Source organism: Podarcis muralis, chromosome 6 (genome assembly GCF_964188315.1).
Source record: "Podarcis muralis chromosome 6, rPodMur119.hap1.1, whole genome shotgun sequence".
NCBI lineage: Eukaryota > Metazoa > Chordata > Lepidosauria > Squamata > Lacertidae > Podarcis > Podarcis muralis.
The window spans coordinates 14,759,468-14,780,531 of record NC_135660.1 but is presented as its reverse complement, the minus strand read 5'-3'; the positions used below and the strand labels follow the sequence as shown (position 1 = coordinate 14,780,531).

The 21,064-nt window shown below is 46.3% G+C and overlaps 1 protein-coding gene across 1 annotated transcript in view; it reads left to right on the top strand.

Annotated features, from left to right (window-relative positions):
- The first annotated feature begins 208 nt into the window (after nucleotides 1-208).
- Nucleotides 209-21,064, top strand: part of FNDC3B (fibronectin type III domain containing 3B) — a 263,394-nt gene continuing 242,538 nt past the window's right edge. The window contains exon 1 of the mRNA XM_028731578.2: nucleotides 209-445. The gene's annotated coding sequence lies outside the window, so the exon portion shown is untranslated. The remainder of the gene's footprint in view (nucleotides 446-21,064) is intronic.

The window sequence follows — 21,064 nt, the reverse complement described above, 5'->3', positions numbered from 1 at the left end:
ACTCCTCAGTCTTGCTGGAGGGGAAAAAAACCCTCCGTGCTTTATTTTTTAACGCAAGGCGGTTAATAAATTTGCAAAGTGCCTCTCCCCCCCCCTCTCCCTCCCCACCCTCTTCTTTTCCTCCTCCAGGCTCTGGTTTTTCTGCGCCCGCCTCCCTCCTCAGCTGATTTCTTTTTTTCCCTCCCCCTCTCCTTTCCCACAGTAGCTTCTAATCCAGACTGTATGGTATGTGGGCTGGTCACAAATCCCCATGTGGTCCGACATCATTGACATGGCGGAATCCCCCACCAAACCCTACTGGTAGTTATTCCAGCTCGCTCGCCTGCCCGCCCAGCCACACAGCCCGGGGATTTACCGGACTTGCCCGCCCGCCTCCCTCTTCCGAAGAACGAGCAGGGCCATTCTCTCCAAGACAGCACCCCCGAGCCCCCGTTTCCAACACAAGGTAAGCGAAAAGGCTGCTCTTATTAGGCGTCTTTCTCTCCTTTCCACACACCCCCGTATCAATTCCCCCCCCCGGCTAGAAAATGCCAAGCGAGAGGCGGATTTCCCTCCCCTCCCGCCCCGGTTTGCAAATGCAAAGAAAAGATTCGCTCCGGGGCTTGTATTCTGATTGCAATTTAAAAAATAAAGACGCCGAGTTTAATATAACTCGGAAATACTGGAGCTTCTCTCTCCCCCGCCCCCCCAACACCTCTCTGCCTTTTACTACTCCGAGTGGGTTTTGCTACGCCCCCCCCCCCCACGCCTCTTCCCAATCCGGATTCCTTTTGTTTCCGAAGTGGAAACTCCCCGAGTGTGAACGGTGTGTGTGCTCAAAAGGATGCGTCTAGCCTGGGCTTGCCTTCGGGGTCGGGATCGGGAAGGCGGTGGGGAGTAAAGGGGGGGGGCAAGGGCTCCCCGGAGAGAAGGGGCAATGAGGGATCTCCGGAAAGTTTTGGGTTTTCTCTCTTTCCAGTTCGCTCCTTTCGCGGCGCCTTAGGATCTCTCCGATCCGTGCGCCCCTCTCTCCCTCGCCGCCTCATTGCCCAATTACTCCTCGTTTAAGTTACACCACTATTTTTTCCAGTACTTTCGGGTCCTTGCCTACGCAAACTCTCTGGAAGGAGCAATGAGGGACTCAAGGCTTGCTCAGTTCTTTATTTTTTTTAGGGGATAAATGTTTGCTGGGGTGGGGGAAGCAGAAGAAGAGAATGCGAAGTAGACTCTGTTTTTGGAGAGGTGGAAAAAGAATGCGTTTCTCTCCGGGTGCTTTTGGTTGGGCACCGATTTCCTCGCCGTTGCAAATTCAGAGTGGCAGGAGAAGTCCATTCCTTCTCTCGCTCTCCCCCCCCCCCCCGCCCATTTCCTGGAATTTGGCTTGGGAACGAGGCCTTGGATGCAAAGGGTTAGCGGCGGAGACGCGGGCGCCTGATATATATATATATATTTTGTGGGTCTGGTTGCGTGGAATGGAGGAGGGAAGAAAACGGTTTGCTGCTGGTGCCGGAGCCCATCTGTAAGGGAGCCAGCCTGAGTGCTGGAGCTGCAATACGATTTCGTGTGTGTGTGTGTGTGTGTGTGCATTTTTATTTTTTTTACTGGGAAGGCGAGAGAGGGAGACAGACACACCATCATAACCTAGCAATCCAGACAGGCTCCTCGCCGCTGCCTTTCTGCCCGGCTGCCCGCCCTTTTGCTTGGGCGCACTTCCTATCGTGTGCTTTAAACAGGGGCTTCCATCTCCGGCCTCCCGGCTTGCCCTCAATCCACATCAAACTTAAAGGATCGCATTATTTAAAATATATATATTTTTAAAAGCAACGAAGCAACGCAGGTTTCAATGCAAAAAATAAAAAATCAACAACACACCCAACACCCGTTGGGAAGCGTAAAAATGGGATTTTCCTTGTCTCCATATGGGATCTTATATGTTTGTGCGTGAATGCAAACTGTGCCCCTCCCTGCCAACGACCTGGGAGGGGGGTTGTGTTGCGCGTGAGCAAAGCGGGGAGGGCCAGACGGGGGAATGGAATCCGGCCCGCGCAAAGGCGAAGGTTTGGCCCGGGGTTCCTCCGCTGCGCGCCAGCGTCGCGCACTGCCTAGCAGCCCCCTTCTGGATGATGCCTTTGGAGGGAGGAGGTTTTGATACCCTTCAGGTAGAGGCAAACCAGCCAGCGCTGCTGCTGCTCCTTCCTGTCGTTGCAACGCAGCCAGAGGCTACCCGGTCCCCCCCCCCCCCCGCCCCGGTGTTTGTTATTAATTTTTGCGCTTTGGGAAGGCGAGCCGAAGCCTTTCCAAAATGTCTGGATCCAGGGGGCACGTTGGAGAAAAGAGACCGAGACACACGCAGACGTCTCTCCTCCAGCCCGTCCTCCCACCAGGCCCCTCCCTTCCTTGCTGACGCCACTGGCAAACGGAGCGGGGGGGCGGAGAAAGGAGGGGGGAAATTAAAAAAAATATATCTGGAAACTTTTGATTTCCCGTGCCAGACGCTCTCTTCTCCTACCGCCACCCACCCCCTTCGAACAAAATGGCACATTACCAGGAAATGGAACGCTGGAAGAAGGAGGGAGGAGGAGAAGAAAAACTTTGCGAAGCAAAAACTCTTGCTTCTCCCTCCCTCCCCATCCTTTAAAACGTTTCACTTAATTAGCTCTTACTTTTATTTATTTTTGCCCCTCTGATGATGTGCTTTGCCATTCCGTCAAAGAGAAATTCGCTCGGACCAAGGCCAAAGAGTTGGGGGGGAGCGCTTTCTCTGAAGGCAGAATCTTTTAATTGCACCCCTTTTCTCTCTCATTTTTCTTTTCTTTTCCGCCAGCAGTTATCTTCTGGCGTTTGTACAGTTGAGATCTTGTCTGTGGGATGGAAGGGGAAGGCTGTAGCAAAGGAGGGGGCGGAGGAGGAGGAAGAGAAGACTCAAGTGTCAAGAATGTGCTTCTCAAAAAAAAAATTGTGGAGGGGGGGGCCCTGTTTGAAACCTGGGGGAAATGGTGTTTGGAACTGATTACTCTGGCTGCAGAAGTGTGTGGCTGGCTTATATTGAGTCAGACCATTGAGCTTTGCAGTCTTTGGCATTTTCAGACCTAAGACCCACCTTCAAACCAAACATGCATTTGGGGACCAATTTCTTTCGTTTTTTTTTACAGTATATTTTTGTATAGGAGTGCCAGTGCTGTCGTGACTCACCTGGGATCAGGCTGTCAGTTGGAAGGCCAGCTGACTGCTACATCTTTCTGGGGTTGCAGGTTGGAGGTTTTTTTGGGGGGGCGTTGAACCCAAATCTTTCTGGATGCAAAGTATGCGCTGTGCCAATCCTAAAAAGGTTCCCCAACCATCTCCTTTGTATCATGTCTGCTCAGCACTGATCTCTCATGCAGAAGTGGTAATTCTAGGTGCAGCTTGGAATGTTTGGAATTTTTACCACTGATTTCCTTCCTACCGGAGAGGCCTCCGCTGAGTGCGCTTTGCAGTTCCTCACTGGTTAGATCTGCACACTAGGGGATTCGCTTAAAGATCTGTAGAGTTGGGCCTGGAAGTGAATTCAGATCCTGACTTTGCTGAGTGACTGTGGGGATAAGATAATCTGCCTGCCTCAGATTTCCCAAGCATAACAGCAATATATGCCCAGCGAGATAAAACAAGGAGGAATGGGGAAATCGCTGCTAAACGGACCGTGTTTCTTCAGACAGAGCATCTTTTTCAAGCCTTCCGTTCATTTCAGAGGGGTATGGGAAGTGCAGTTGCAACAAGAAGCAGGAAATGGAGGGAATCTGGTGTAATTACACTAGGATGAAGTAGAATGAAGCCAAAAAGGCAAAGTTTTTTCTCAGATGATCCTGGGCACCACCTGTTTAAAACACATTTATATCACTTTAGCAGTCACAGCTTCCTCCAGATACTCCTGGGAACTGTAGCTTGCTCCTTGCAGAGCTAAGTCCCGGTGCCCTTAGACAACTACAGTTCCCATGATTCTTTGAGGGAACCTATGAGTGATAACATGACACTGATTTAAATGTCTAGCTGTGACCAGTTGTTGATGTTAGTGGGATGTTTGTGGCCTGACTTTTTTCTTATGGCTTTGGTCTTCATACTGTTGCTGGGCGAGGGGGCAGCAGCATTACTGAGTGTTCTTCCGTATGAAAAATAAATAAAACCTGTTTTACAGATATATGAAGGCCTGAGGCCTGTGAAACACGGATTCTCTACCAGGTTCTCCCTTTCAACCCCGTTTCCTCTTAGGCGGGGTCAGCAAACTTTTTCAGCAGGGGGCCGGTCCACCGTCCCTCAGGCCTTGTGGGGGGGCCGGACTATATTTTGAAAAAAAATATGAACAAATTCCTATGCCCCACAAATAACCCAGAGATGCATTTTAAATAAAAGCGCACATTCTACTCATGTAAAAACACACTGATTCCTGGACCGTCCCCTGGGCCTTAGTTTACCAACCATGTTCTTAGGCAGGCATAGGCAGACTCGGCCCTCCAGATGTTTTGGGGCTACAACTCCCATCATCCCTGACCACTGGTCCTGTTAGCTAGGGATGATGGGAGTTGTAGTGCCAAAACATCTGGAGGGCCAAGTTTACCTATGCCTGCTTTTAGGCCTTGACACAACCCTCCTGTAGAAAACTGGCATGTGGTGAAGGGTTCTAGCCTAATATTCAGTGCTAATGACTATTTCCCTCTTTGTAGGAAGAATTGAGGGTAGGAAATGGACGTTCGTTTTCTTTGGCAGGGAGAAGACTGTTCTGTGGATTATTATTATTATTTCCAAAAAGGTGGATTCTGGGGCTGAGGGGTGGGAACTTGCAGATTAGTCAGCTCTTGTGTGGACCCCAGGAAGCATATTTGTGGGAGGCAGACAGGAGGTGTTTTGATTAAAATAATAATAATAATAATAAGTGGCATCTTGTCATCGTTAGAATATTCTCCCATAATACTTGTGGGTGGCTGCTTCGCAGAATCATTCCTGTAATGGTGCTGTTGCTTAATTTATTTTGCACGGGGCAGAAAAAAGCTGTCTAATTCACTCCACTAAAGCTTGTAAGCTCAGGGAACTTTTCCAATTATTCATTAGGGAATTCATTTTTTAACTTGCCGCAAGGGCATACCATCCCTTGTCGTGCACATAGCTTCTGAGATGATGATGAAGAAGAAGAGTTTGGATTAGATATCCCGCTTTATCACTACCCTAAGGAGTCTCAAAGTGGCTAATAACAAGGCCAAGTGAAATGGGGTTTGTGGGTCTCATCCTCTTCCTTTCTTTTCTCTCTCCTGGGGGTGGTTCAGTGTAAACAAGTAGCCAAAATGATACAGGGCAGAGACAAGGCCAAAGAGGTTAACAAGGCTTGAGTGTGTATTTATATCGTATGAAGTAGTAATCAAAGGCTAGGGAAAAAATCCAGGCACCTAAAAATGTGGTGCCTAGGGTAGAAATTACCTCTTCCCCATACCTTGGTCATCATTCCTTGACTGAATGCATTCCGTTTCAATTTCCCTTCATGTTTTGGTTTAAAGGAAGGATTACTTTGCCATTTATTGACCATATGAAGCTTTAAAGAAAGACCACGGGTGCATCTATCTTAGTGTTGCCTACCGGGATTTCAGCCAAGGGACATTCCCACCCCTACCTGAAGGCTGAAGCCGGGATCTTCTGCATTCACAGCCGACGTCCAGCCACTGAGCTACTGCCAATAAGAACTGTTTTGCTGCACTCAGCAAATTTCAAAACCCCTCTCAGTACTCTGGTTTGTGGGAAAGCCATGTTAATTTCAGAAGATAACAGCCAGCCTTTCCTCATTGTCGTATGGACAATGCACAGATTAGAAATTGATGGCTAAAGATAATGAACCCTAGTTTGATTTGCTTTTAAGTGTGTATTTAATTTTTACACCACAGCTCCCCTAGCAATTAAAAACAGGCTTTCCCAGTCTTGGGCTATAAAGTGCACGATTATAAAAGGGAATCGGACGACTGCTTCAAAAAAAGAGCCTGTCTTGTGCACCTGTAGCTTGTGTGACTCTTGTGTTCCTGAGGCAATTAGATATTTGGCATAATAGCTTTCCATTCTTTAAATCAGGGGTCGGCAACCTAAGGCCCATGGGCCACAAGCGACCCACAGGGGTCATTTAACTGGCCTCTGAGCCGCCCCTGAACTGAGCCGCCTGCTTGGCAAGTCCCCACACGCTGCGCTAAACCGTCACAGTGGGGACTTGCTTCTGCGGCACCAGAAATTGCATTTGCGCAGATGCAGACGCTGGAAATCGCGGATGGGCGCGATCCGACCCATGGAGGGATCTCCGCTGGAGTGAACTGGCCCAGGCGAGGTAAACCTTGCCGACCCCTGCTTTAAATACACTGGCTCAGTTTGCATGGCTCAGCTCAAGTAGGCAGGCTCCTGGAGAGGAGATTGTGGATTGTTTGCATCACCTTTGCTGCTACTGCTATGCTCTACACCATGGTTTGGCGTAGCGTGTCATCCAAGTCTGTGGTTTGTCTCAATCCAGACGAACCATGAGCTGTAAACCGAGGTTTGTTCTTGACGCATCAGTGACTAGACCTGCAGGAGGCAACTTCCTATGTTTTTAAAAGCAGAAGAGGAATCCATGCATCACAGAATTCAACTTGAATTTGGATTGCTTTAGCACAGTATCTGCTTGCTTATCATTGCTAGTTTTTTCTGGCTAAATAATTATGATGGAGATAGTGGAATCATGGAAGTCTTTCCTCTCCCAAGAGAACAAGATGGTTTCTGACAGTATTTTCTGGGCAGTGTTGTTGATGTTCCTTCCTGCCTGCGCCATCGTCTTCTTGGTCACAGTCCTCTCCTGGCAGAAAGCTACAGAGAGCAATCCAGAAGTTCTATGCATAATCAGCCCAATAACTGGTGTGGTTGCATAGCTTGCGCTTCGAACATAGCTCATGTCTGGTCTCTCATGGAAACTGATTCACTTGCCATTTTTAAAATGGGTGAGCTCATCCACCGATCTGAGGTCATTGCTGGGATAGTGATGAGACATTTCTTTTATAAAGTTTTCCAAGCCCATACCTGAAATGTTTATAGGCTGAACTGCAGGCATAAATGTCCTGCTTTATGGAGGCCAGATGAGCGGTGGCGTTCGGTGAAATTTGGAGTATTGTATTTACTCGAACGTAATGCGCCATCAGATCTCATGCGCAACTCGGTTTTCAAAACCTTGAACCCCCAAAAAGGAAAGAATTCGGTGGTGAATGTAAACGCGCCATCGAATCACACCCTGATTTCCGCAACATATTTTGGACAAAAAAGGTGTGCATGACATTCGAGTAAATACGGTAGTTTTGTGGGTGTGCCCAAGGGACACAGTTGCTCTTTTTTGAGACTCTACTCTTAGTATTTTAGAACTGGGGTTTCCTCTTGGCACATCTTACAGGAGGGCAAAGGAGTTTGGTAGTAGGGCTGCCATCTAGCTGGGATTGGTCAGTTTCTTCTAATGTGTATTTTTACCATCTACTTAATGAAGCCAATATTTTAGTGTGCCAGCACATGATCTCTGGAACTCCCTGCCTCACTGTACTGTTTTATAGGCCTGCTGAATACTTCTTTGTTTCAGCAAGCCTGTGCGGACACACAATTCAGTCTTTACCTTTGTTTTGCATGATGCTTTTTGTGCATATTTGATTTTTAATTGTGGTTTTTTTTGTATTTCAGTCATGCATATAGTTGGACTTGTGCACTGCTTGTTGATATTTTTGAGCAAGTATTTTATAAATGTCAGAGTAAGTAAGCAAATAAACAAATAGCATCACATGACGCAGAGATGGCGGAAGCTATATGCAAAGAGGCATCTGTAATGAATAACCCGCCTGTTCTTTGAAGACATTATCCTTCATTAATCCAGTGGCCCTTTTCAGAGGTTGCCATAAGTGGGTGGCAGGCCACCTCCTCCTCTGTTCTGCTGATTCATAAATGTGAAAAAAACAGCACCTCCCCCCTGCAAAATCAGTTGCCATAGTGAACCTTTTACGTCTTGTAGTTGTTTTGCAAGCTAGCACAGTTTGCCAGAGATAAGTTATACCATTCATTTAAAGAAGGGTCTGTGCTCTCCCCCCTAAAAATGATTTGTTTCCTCTGCCGTGCATGTATTCTGGCATAGTAGCCCATTTGTGCCATTAACTAGTCAGGATGCTCAGGGTATAGTCCTTTAAAAAAAGTTGCTAGGCCTGGTCGGTCCAGAGATACAAGGCAGAACGTTCAGGTAGTATTCTACCCAATTTTTCATTGAGAAATTTGCCCGCTTCCGTCTCCCAGTTGATAAGGGAAGCCACAGCTATGACACTCGAGTTAAGCAATAACGTCCTGTGTCTATTTGCAAAAAACAGGAAAGGATGAGAAGGACAATTCGGTTCTCAGTCACTGCCGGCACGGCCAGCACAGATGAAGGATGGTGGGAGATCCTAAGAGCTACAACTTTCTCATCTCTGATGGAAGGGATTGGAGATGCTCAACAGACTTCGCCAGAGAACTATGTGCACAGAGAACATGCATGCCTTCTACCACATGCAGAGATGTCTCTGTAGATGAGTTGATGCTGAAAGGAGAAAGTCTGAAATCCCACTGGCTATACCTGCTAGTTTTGAGAGTTGAAGTGAACTGTGTTTTTGTTGTTGTTGTTTTTAACATTAAGTGGTTAAAATGCATGTTCTCAGTTTAGGGCATATTTTTTGGATATTGAAGATTTTGATATATTACTTTTTGCACCATGAGGAATACTGGGTTGTGGTTATTTGGAAGGGAAGTTCCGATGAAGGGAGTAGAAGGGGGAAATGTTCCAGGTTTGAGGAACGACAGCAGTAACTGAACACTGCAACTCCTACTCAGAATTCATAGGAATTCATGAGTCATTGTTCTGGTAGGTTGTAGCTTGGCATCCATGACCCTAAACTCATGACTTGGATGTGAAATCCATTTATTTCAGTAAAACTGGTGGTTGTGCTGTGATCTGTGTGGAAAGTAACATCTGAAAAGACGTCGCTTGCACCAGGAAATGCCTATCAAGGTATCGATAGGAGACTTCGCTGGGGAGAGTTCTCATTAAAATCTTATTAGAAACCTAAACATTTAACGGAGCAAATGGGTTGTTTAATTGTACCTATTACGTGATTAATGCTTTCCCTCTGTAAGCATTTGCCTTGCCATATTGTCATTACCCAGTTGTTTGTAATTGTGCAAAACGAGTATTGTGTAATGCTTATTTTTCTTAATGTGTGCCAAAGTCATTTTGAAAGTTAAAAGCCTAAACTAGATATAATTTTTAAGTTAAGTGGCAGGTTCGTAGGGAAGGTAAAGGGGGGGGGTCCAAAATACGAAAGCCTGCAAAAGTTTTGCCGTTCTTTTAGTATGGGACTAGAACTTACTGAATAAAAGCCACAATTTACCTTGGAATTTCCTCTCTAACTGAGCAGAAATGGTGTATGAGCTGTGTTGGATATCTCCATCCCAGCAGTAATGCACGGTTGTGAAAAACCTTGACAGAAATCCTGGCACTCATTTTTTCAAGTTCTCTCTCACGTTGTACCAGCTATATAGTATTCTTTCTAATAGGAGTCTAGCGTATCAAAAGCTTGCTTGTTTATGGCTGAGGTTTAGTGTCACTGTGCGATCTGCCCCTAGAGACCAAAGGTATGTGGGAAGAGAGGAGCTTTTCAAACAACAAAGGGGAAATAGGAGCTGATAGATGTACAATGATAACAGGCCATCTACAGGCAGGAATGTCCCTCTATTTGAAAACAGATAAAGTCTTTCAACATTCTCTCTTTCTTACTCCCCGGAATTTGGTGGATGGCTTTTCCCCCCTTTTTCTTTTTAAGAAGCTGCTGTCTATGTGTCTTATTTGCGAGAGCAGTAAATTATTCAGAGTACCGGATAGCGAGAAAGAAAGATGGCTTGAAAGTGCATTTGTTCTTGAATTTGTAACACCACCCAGGAGAAAACATTCAAGCAGCAGCTGAAAGCACATTTATATGGAAGTCAGTTCTGCTGTAAACAGTGAGTTCTGTGCTGGGCATCACCTCCCAGGAACTTCTTGTGAATTAAACGTGCATTAAATGAATGAGAGATACCTGGGCATGGGGTGCATTTCCTTCCATGCAAGCTGTGTTCACTTAAAAGGGGGGGGGGGTCGGTGCTGGAGATATTCTTAATGGGTTGCTTGTTTTTGATAGCAATGGCTTTCCAGCTTTTCTGGGGAAAGGGGGGGGTGTTCCTGGCTGGTCTTGCGAACAAGATCCTGCAAAAGACAGAATGGAGTTTGCAGGGGAAGATTGGCGCATTCTGATGCAGAACCAGTGTGAGGCTGCCCAAGGTGCGTTGAAAGGTGTGCTCAGTCCTAGAATATCCTCTGAAGCACCCAAGTGCTGAAATTGTTTACTTGGCAAACCGGGGTCTGAATGGCGCAGCTCAAGGCTTTTAAATGCTGGTCCTAGAAAGTTGGTGGGATGTCTGCTCCAGGCAGCAAAATGCTTCAAGGAGGTGTAAAGCTTAAGTGATTGGTTTATATAGGATCCGGGTGTGTATCAGCAATGCAGGTTTAATGGGAATTGGTGGGGCCTACAGTTTATTGCAGTCGGAGCAAACAAAGTGTGTGTGTAAACGGAGTCGGTGAAGTCCGGTGGGAAGAACCAGGCAGTTTGCTGCCTTCCACAGGGAAGCAGAGTTCTCTAAGGACATTGCACTGAAGGCAACGATTTGCAAGGATGAATTGCTCACCTGTGTAGTGTCAGAGGTTTTTAAAGATCAGAACGGCTGTTCCAAGTGTGTTTGTTCTGCGATTTTGCTAATAGGGTGTCTGAAACTGTGTCCGTTAAAGCCTAAGCCCCAGCAGGGTGCCGCAACAAGCATCGATGCGTCTTTGCTGTATTAGATTAATAGGACTACGCTTGTGACATATGGGCTAATGTTCAAGTAGCAGCATTATGAGATAAATTGGAAAATGTTGCATGATAATTTAAAATGAATGCCACTTTTCAATTTATGTAGTTTATATTGGAAGCTGCCCAGAGGGGCTGGGGCAACCCAGTCAGATGGGTGGGGTATATATTATTATTATTATTATTATTATTATTATTATTATTATTATTATTAATTTCTTCTGGTACTGGATGCATTTCTGTGTTTCTGAAAGCCTCTTAAAGTTAGTCAGCACTCAAATTTCAGTTCTTGCAAATGACTTCTAGAGCTCTCAGGACCCAGCAGGTGGGTCTTGGTCCCACTTTGAGGGAATTCCTTGTACCAGGCTGGGTTGTGTATGGAAATGAGACATAAATGAGGGTAACATAGTTATGCAGAAATCTAGAATACACCAGAACGGTGGAATGCTTCTTTCAGGCCTGTTTTCGGTGGGGAGGGGACAAGGAAGGCTTTTTAAGGTCACTCAAGCACCCACGGATGTCATATTGGCGATCTCTGTCCTATAAGCTCCTTTGGGCCTCAGGAGTTGGAGAGAACCAATGTTTACCTGAGTCTGTTTGTAGTATAGCAGCCGTTGTTTTCTTGGCAAGCTGGGCAGATTTTACTGGCTCGTTCCCACTGCCTAGGAACTGCTGTTGGACAAAAACCGACAAGAATTTGATTTTGGCAGTGCTGCAGATCTCAAAGAAACGGGGGTGGGGTGGGGTATATGTGCTTGTGTGCACACATTTTAACCGTCACAGCGAAGTGACATTTACTACTTTCTAGCTATATAATACTACGCAAATGGAAAAGTGCCTTACAGTCCTTAATGACGGTTGCCCTCAGTGGTACTGTGAATTAGATCAGTCTCGCTTCTAGGGGGCACAAAAAGCGAGGGTCTGTGACATGCCAAGGTTGCTGAATTAAAATGCAACAGTAAACCATGGTTTGGTGGTGAGACTATGCAGTCGTCATTGTGGGATTGGTGTTTAGGTGGAATGGGAAAATGGCAGGGGGAGAAAAAGGGAAGAGACCTAGAAGCTCATCGTATAACAAGGCAGATAAAAATAGATTTCTAGATCAGGTAAAGGTACTGTTGGTATCAAGGCCTAGAGAGATTTGGACCAGTGACCTTTAGCTGCAGTTAATGGAACAGACACGTTGCACACACCTTAAGTCTGCCCGACCTTCAGCTGCTATGGCTCATGGTCAACCGAGCTGCAGAAATGGCATGATGTGGGCTGTTGTTCCTGTGATGGCTTTTGGTAGTCTTACAAGGTAAAGGGACCCCTGACCATTAGAGCCAGTCGTGGCTGACTCTGGGGTTGCGGCACTCATCTTGCTTTATTGGCCGAGGGAGCCGGCGTACAGCTTCCGGGTCATGTGGCCAGCATGACTAAGCCGCTTCTGGCGAACCAGAGCAGCGCACAGAAACGCCGTTTACCTTCCCACCGGAGTGGTACCTATTTATCTACTTGCACTTTGACACGCTTTCGAACTGCTAGGTTGGCAGGAACAGGGACTGAGCAACGGGAGCTCATACCCGTCGCGGGGATTCGAACCGCCGACCTTCTGATCGGCAAGTCCTAGGCTCTGTGGTTTAACCCACAGCACCACCCAAAGTAGACGTGCTCAAATGGTAACTCATTGTGCATTTTGCAAGCAGCTTTGGGAAGAATGTCTCTTAAACCCCATTATAGGGCTGTTAAATTACAGTACTCTGCAGACACCCTTGGCCCCTGCAGCTGCATATTTTGAGGGAATATGGGCAGTGGAGGAAAAGTCCTGTATTGGGGAAGCTTCTTTGAACCCTCCACTTTAGACGAGCAGGAGTTTCAGGAAAAGCGCCCCACGTTCTGATTGGGAATAGCAGACCCACTGTGGATTATATTCTGTGGTTTTAAAGCTATAGAGCAGGAATGTCACACCAATCACTCGCCTTGCTTCGTGTCTTCCCTGCGTGTTTTGGCCTGGCTGAAATCACAGAATTGTAGGGTGGGGAGGGACCCGAGGGTCATCTAGTCTGACCCCCTGTGTCCTTGAACTCTTGATAATGCCTCAAGGTTGCATGGATGGAGAGAGGGTTGTAGACACTAGGCTAGACGTATCATCTCAGGGTTATGGGTTCAAGCTACACATTGGGCAAAAGATTCCTGCATTGCAGGGGGTTGGACTAGTTGACCTTCGGACTCCCTTCCAACTTTGCAATTCTACGATTGTAAGTAACACTCAGATTCGTTGCTGCTCCGCCTTCTTTTTGCCTCTTGCCCATCCATTGCTGGAATATGCTTCCTGGAAGGTGGCCCTCGGGGCGAAAAAGGGGTTCTCCTGCACTGTTAGTTCAGGAGATTTTTCTGAGTGAAACAGTTTCATTCAGAGTGGATTCAGACTGTTGGAAAACCCATCTGTTTGATCATAGTTGGGACAACAGTTTGCGACTCTTAGCAAAAAGGTGAGAGGTTTGTTCCGATGCCGGGGGTCAGATGACGGCAAGATTTTCGTATGCTAGTTTCCACTGAGTCATCTGTAGAGTTCAGGAGGGGAGTTCTTGCAAACTGGTGTCATGCACTGGCAAGACGATTAGGAAATACTTTGTTTTTAAAAGCCAGACTTCTTCTTCTTCTTCTTCTTCCAAGGAAGCTCTTGCATGTTATAGTTGTGTAGCCGTGGAAGGTGTTATCACGGAATAAAGGCGTTGCATATAGAGGCGCTCCTTGCCTTTAAAATGCTGCCATGAGCGAAGGTGAAATGACAAGGAGGAGGTCTCTGTGGGATGATTGCTTGTTTCACCCACTGCCAACTGTTTCTTGTCTAAGATTTATGCCTGCAGACTAGCACAATTCTGTATGCAGTGGTACCTCGGGTTACATACGCTTCAGGTTACATACGCTTCAGGTTACATACGCTTCAGGTTACAGACTCCACTAACCCAGAAATAGTACCTCGGATTAAGAACTTTGCTTCAGGATGAGAACAGAAATCATGCTCCAGCTACACCAGGAGGCCCCATTAGCTAAAGTGGTGCTTCAGGTTAAGAACAGTTTCAGGTTAAGAACGGACCTTCAGAATGAATTATGTTCTTAACCCGAGGTACCACTGTACAGTATGTCTATTTCTAAGGGAGTCTCACTGTGTTCAGAGTGACTTACTTCCCAGGTAAGCATGCATAGGATTGCAGCCTCACTGTTCTTAAACTTGTCTTCTATCCTGTCCGGTAGGCTCAGGGCAGCATGCCTTGTATTAAAATATCGTTGCCCAATGCACACAGAAGGTCTATAACCAACCCTTCTGTTCCTTCTCTGCCTTGGGTATATATATGCATTAGAACTGGTTCCAGCTTTGCAGTACAGTGGTGCCTTGGTTTGCATGTATCTTGGTTTGCATACGTTTTGGATTACAAACACATCAAACCCAGAAGTGCGTGTCCCGGTTTGCAACCTTTTTTTTGGATTACAACCCATTTTGGGGGGGATTACGAACAAATTTTTTTTTTGGGAGGCCCCATTGGCGAAAGTGCGCCTTGGGTTACAACCTGTTTTGGTTTACAAACGGACCTCCGGAATGGGTTATGGTTGTAAACCAAGGTTCCACTGTACTGTACTTGCAGTTGATTGGTTCAGAATCATTTACCGGTAAATATCCTATCGGCCGTTACAGCCACCTTATTTTTTTTTAATTGCAAAATCTCTGGGAGGCGCCTTTGTTAAGGGTAAAAAACCCTCTCAAAGTGGGTTCCAGGGTGCATTTGTTGTATGTGTACAAAAGTGTGAATAAAAGGGAATTTGCTCCTAGCATATCGAAAAATTAAAAACCAGAAAATAAACTTAATAAAGATATAGCAAGATAGAAACACACTAGAATCTAAAAAACAAGCAAAAGAGCTGTCTGGAACAAATGAAATTAATAGAATGTACAAAAATGCCTGGGCAATAGGTAGGTTTTCATCTGTTGCCAAAAAGTATGCGACATTGGCACCAGTTGTACCTTCTTTGGGAGGGAATTCCAAGATCAGAGGGCCACCACCACAAAGGCCCTGTCTTTGCTAGAAACAGAACGTACTTCTACTAAAGGCGATAATTGAATGGGGTCTCCCAGGTATTAGATAAAACGCAGTACAAGAAAATACAGCAATAATAAGAAGCCATCTATCCAGCCCTAAAACTACTGTAGTAACACTGCTGATCTCCATCTGTCAGTTTATTGTGAGGAATTTAAACTTCATAGTGCTTCATGACTAACGCGGCATTAGAATTCTCACTCCCGTGTACCTTTGTAAAGGTGTTGGTACCTGCATTTGCAGGACTAAATCAGGGGTAGATGATACAGAGCAGATTCAGCAACAGGCCTTATCTGTGCTCCCTGCAGCTTGCTTTCCTCTTCCTCGAAAGAACCAGGATTCCTGCATTGCAGTGGGTTGGACTAGATGACCCTTGGGTCCCTTCCAACTCTAGGATTCTATGAAAAGCATGAGGTTACGGGGGGTGTCACGCAGGGTTCTCCCATTTGAATGCTACAAGCGACTGAGAGAATAAACCTCAAAGGTCAGCAGGGGTTGTGTCATCATTGTATCTTGAGCAGTTCCTTCTAGGAAAGGAAGTTACCTCTGAGGAAGACATCCACTCAGTGGACCGGTCCTCAGTCAGCTGTGTTGTTCCTTAAAAGTCTGCAGAGTTTTGTGGCATCTAAAAGTCCCCTGAAAGATTTGTTGTGGTTGAAGCTCACTTCATCAGATGGTCTCTTCTGCACAGAAATAAACCTGGGAGGGTTTATGGCCCTTCAAGAAACTTTCAAGAGCAGCTGGCCAGGGCTGCGTACACACCATACATTTAAAGCACCTCTCCACAAGAGAGTCCTGGGAACTGTAGTTTGCCTCTCGTGGAACTACAACTCCCAGTGCTCTTGCCAAACCAGTTTCCCCAGATTATTTGGGGAGGTGGGTTCTTTAAATATATATTGTGTACGCACCCTCTTTGGAAACATTTACAGTGGTACCTTGGGTTACAGACGCTTCAGGTTACAGACGCTTCAGGTTACAGACTCCGCTAACCCAGAAATAGTACCTCAGGTTAAGAACTTTGCTTCAGGATGAGAACAGAAATCGCGCGGTGGTGGCATGGCGGCAGTGGGAGGCTCCATTAGCTAAAGTGGTGTCTCAGGTTAAGAACAGTTTCAGGTTAAGAATGGACCTCCAGAACGAATTAAGTTCTTAACCCGAGGTACCACTGTAATATTTCTTGGGCACTGTCTGAGGACTGTTTTCTCCTTTTCCCTGGACTGGTTCCTCTCCCTCTCACTCCACTTCACCTGTGTGATATCCTTGCTTCTGTTCTAATAACTGCAGAGATGGCCTGTTTCCTGAGGTGGAGAGACAAAACATGATAAGGAAAGGAGCTTTACCTGATAAACGCCAGCCAGGCCAGGCCAAACCTTCGTGGACCGGATGTGGCCGGAGGGGCTTGTGTTTCTGAATGCCACAACTGTTCTCGATTGCAATCTCTTTATGACAGAATAGCCTGCGCTTTTAAGTTTCTGTGCAGCGTGGCAAACATCGTGGTAGAAGCTGGAGAAACAAAACCTTTACAACCAAAGTCAGTTCCTGTGAAGGGCAGTTGTGTGTTTGCATGCTCTAATGTTGGGATATTGAAAGCGTCCCCCTGTTTTTCCAAACGGAAATGGGGGTATGTTGCTGTGTCATAAAATGTGCTGCCTCGAGGCAGGCCACCCTCACCTTTCCTAATAACAGGGACATATACCCCCTTGCTGTATCCAGGGCAGCTGTCTACCAGCTCCACCTGGTACGCAGGCTGAGACCCTCCCTGCCCGCAGACTGTCTCGCCAGAGTGGTGCATGCTCTGGTTATCTCCCGCTTGGACTACTGCAATGCACTCTATGTGGGGCTACCTTTGAAGGTGACCTGGAAACTACAACTAATCCAGAATGTGGCAGCTAGACTGGTTGGGAGCAGCCGCCGAGACCACATAACACCGGTCTTGAAAGACCTACATTGGCTCCCAATTCTGAGCACAATTCAAAGTGTTGGTGCTGACCTTTAAAGCCCTAAACGGCCTCGGTCCAGTATACCTGAAGGAGTGTCTCCACCCCCATCGTTCTACCCGGACACTGAGGTCCAGCGCCGAGGGCCTTCTGGCGGTTCCCTCACTGCGAGAAGCCAAGTTACAGGGAACCAGGCAGAGGGCCTTCTCAGTAGTGGCGCCCGCTCTGTGGAAAGCCCTCCCACCAGATGTCAAAGAGAACAACAACTACCAGACTTTTAGAAGACACCTGAAGGCAGCCCTGTTTAGGGAAGCTTTTAATGTTTGATGCATTACGGTATTTTAATATTTTGTTGGAAGCCACCCAGAGTGGCTGGGGAAGCCCGGCCAGTTGGGCGGGGTATAAATAAATTATTATTATTATTATTATTATTATTATTATTATTATTATTATTGCTCAAAAATGTTAAGCCCCATTTGTTTTCGCACAGACTGCAGCGTGCAACTTTGGGGATTCGCTTTCTGAAGTGCACTGTCCACCCGGCTGCTTTTCTTCTCCGCCCACGTAGCCTCGTCCCCAGCTCCTTGTGCAATCTGCAAATTCTGCAGAACTGTTTACCAATCCACTCACCCCCTCTGTCCCGCCCACTTGCTGAAATCTGCAAAACGTTATAAGTCATGGACACTCGGGGAGGGGGAAGACCCTGGCTCGTGATGCCTCCGATCAGATGCGTAGCCCTGCAAACTGTAAAAAAGAAGAAGAATTTGATTTTGTCTGTGTGCTCGTTTGCACACCAATATTGATGTGCAGGAAGAAGCAGGGGGCGGGGTGTTGGCTCAGGAAAAGAAAGGAAAGAGGAAAAAATAGGGAGAAGAAGAAGCAATAGCTCAAGGCAGTACTGGGCTGCAGCCCTTCTTGGAAAAGACAGATATGACCACAGCAATGCTTGCCTCGGTCTCCTTCCAGATTAGGTTACTGCTAATGAAAACAATGCACTATCCACTTTGCTGTTAAGAAAGACAATCCTATTAAAATGCTAGAAAGTTCAAAACTGTGAAGAATCCCCAGGAGGAGAGGCACTTAGAAAAATGACTCAAACGGCACCAGAGTATATATTGTGTTAAGAATCTCAGCCGACATTAAGTTGTTCATCCCCGGTATGTTGTTCATCCCCGATATTGTTATTTAATAGAATCATGGAATTGTAGCATTGGAAGAGATCCTTAGGGTCATCCAACCGGAGGGAGTGACTAGAGAATGAGACTTCTCTTTAATAGGCTCCTGTCTTTGGAACACCTGCCCCAGAGAAGGATGCCTGGCGCAAACATCATCGTGCAACAGGTTGATATGGCGGATGCTTGTGACCTGCCGAGCCAAATGCAGTAGCCTGGGGCCACCAGCAGCAGGCCCTTAAAAAGAGGACAGCAAAAACCCAAACATAACTTGCATTCTTCCTGCCTGCAAATGCTGTGATCAAAAAAACTAAGATAATGGCCACTGGTCCCATCACCTCCTGGCAAGCAGAAGGGGAAGAAATGGAGGTAGTGAGAGATTTTACTTTCTGGGGCTCCATGATCACTGCAGATGCTGACAGCAGACATGAAATTAAAAGACGCCTGCTTCTTGGGAGAAAAGCAATGACAAACCTAGACAGCATCTTAAAAAGCAGAGACATCACCTTGCCAACAAAGGTCCGTATAGTAAAAGCTATGGTTTTCCCAGTAGTGATGTATGGAAGTGAGAGCTGGACCGTAAAGAAGGCTGGTCGCCAAAGAATTGATGCTCTTGAATTATGGTGCTGGAGGAGACTCTTGAGAGTCCCATGGACTGCAAGAAGATCAAACCTATCCATTCTGAAGGAAATCAGCCCTGAGTGCTCACTGGAAGGACAGATCGTGAAGCTGAGGCTCCAGTACTTTGGCCACCTCATGAGAAGAGAAGACTCCCAACATCAGGGTCTTTTCCAAAGATGGAGGGCACAAGGAGAAGGGGACGACAGAGGACCAGATGGTTGGACAGTGTTCTCAAAGCTACCAGCGTGAGTTTGACCAAACTGTGGGAGGCAGGGGAAAACAGGTCACGAAGAGTCGGACACGACTAAACGACTACACAACAACAACAAAGAGAGTGGGGTGGGGGTGGGGCTTTGAAGGCGACAATACATGGTTCAGCTTGGCGGGTCACAAGTTGTGCAAGCATTCTTGTGTGTGCTAAGCACTGTAAACTGTGGCTGAATAAAACATATCGGTCCCATTTGGAAGAGAACACTGCTTGGGGGTGGATGCCCAGTTTAAGCTGGAGAGAGCGGATTGCATGTGATTGTAAGATTCCTGGTCGGCTGCTTTTAGTCATCTTGTCTCTGTACTTGTGTGCTGTGCACATGCATTTAGTGGGTTGAAATTTGATATATAAAAAATGCATTTAGTTCCAAGGTGATATTATGATGCCATCCCATGCTGTATTGTGCAATCCTGTTGGGGACAATTTAGCTTACTGTGCAAATAGCAGCAGATGTTCCTTCTGGGGCTTGAACCATGCTGTGTTAATAGGTATTCTATTAGATGTTTGTGGAGCAGTGGAACAGAACTGTTATTGCATTAGGGCGTTAAATCATTTTAACAGGAGAGGAGCTCATGGTTAAATCTGGTTTTGTCAGCGTTCAATATGTTGCGGCTTCATTCACAAAAGTCTAGTGGTTTATGTAGTTTTCTAATGGTACATATGGGGGGTGCTGGTTAATTATAAGTGTAATAATGTTGTTCATTGTACTTTCTTTATTAAAGTCGGGGAGGGACCCACAGCAAAAGAAACCCCACAGGATTTCACCACCATTTCTTAACTGGGCAAAGCATCATAGAATCATAGAATAGAATCATAGAGTTGGAATAGACCACAAGGGCCATCGAGTCCAACCCCCTGCCAAGCAGGAAACACCATCAGAGCACTCCTGACATATGGTTGTCAAGCCTCTGCTTAAAGACCTCCAAAGAAGGAGACTCCACCACACGCCTTGGCAGCAAATTCCACTGTCGAACAGCTCTTACTGTCAGGAAGTTCTTCCTCATGTTTAGGTGGAATCTTCTTTCTTGTAGTTTGGATCCATTGCTCCGTGTCCGCTTCTCTGGAGCAGCAGAAAACAACCTTTCTCCCTCCTCTATATGACATCCTTTTATATATTTGAACATGGCTATCATATCACCCCTTAACCTCCTCTTCTCCAGGCTAAACATGCCCAGCTCCCTTAGCCGTTCCTCATAAGGCATCGTTTCCAGGCCTTTGACCATTTTGGTTGCCCTCCTCTGGACACGTTCCAGTTTGTCAGTGTCCTTCTTGAACTGTGGTGCCCAGAACTGGACACAGTACTCCAGGTGAGGTCTGACCAGAGCAGAATACAGTGGCACTATTACTTCCCTTGATCTAGATGCTATACTCCTATTGATGAGGCCCAGAATTGCATTGGCTTTTTTAGCTGCCGCGTCACACTGTTGGCTCATGTCAAGTTTGTGGTCAACCAAGACTCCTAGATCCTTTTCACATGTACTGCTCTCAAGCCAGGTGTCCCCCATCTTGTATTTGTGCCTCTAATTTTTTTTGCCCAAGTGCAATACTTTACATTTCTCCCTGTTAAAGGTCATCTTGTTTGTTTTGGCCCAGTTCTCTAATCTGTCAAGGTCGTTTTGAAGTGTGATCCAGTCCTCTGGGGTGTTAGCCACCCCTCCCAGTTTGGTGTCATCTGCAGATTTGATCAGGATGCCCTTGAGTCCATCATCCAAGTCATTGATAAAGATGTTGAATAAGACCGGGCCCAAGACAGAACCCTGTGGCACCCCACTAGTCACTCTTCTCCAGGATGAAGAGGAACCATTGATGAGCACCCTTTGGGTTCGGTCAGTCAGCCAGTTACAAATTCACTGAGTGGTAGCATAGTCAAGACCACATCATCACGTGTTTAACTGTATGTGTGTGTTCGTATGTGTGCAACCTGAAACGATAGGTAAATAATCATTTCCTATGTAACCTTAAAGTTGCAGGTAGAGCACATTTATTTTAAATATTTATAGGCTGTCTTTCCTGAACCAAGCCAACTTAAAGTGGCAAGCTTGTGATACAAGCAGAATCGCAGTAGCTTTACATTATTAAACATAAAAACGTTTCT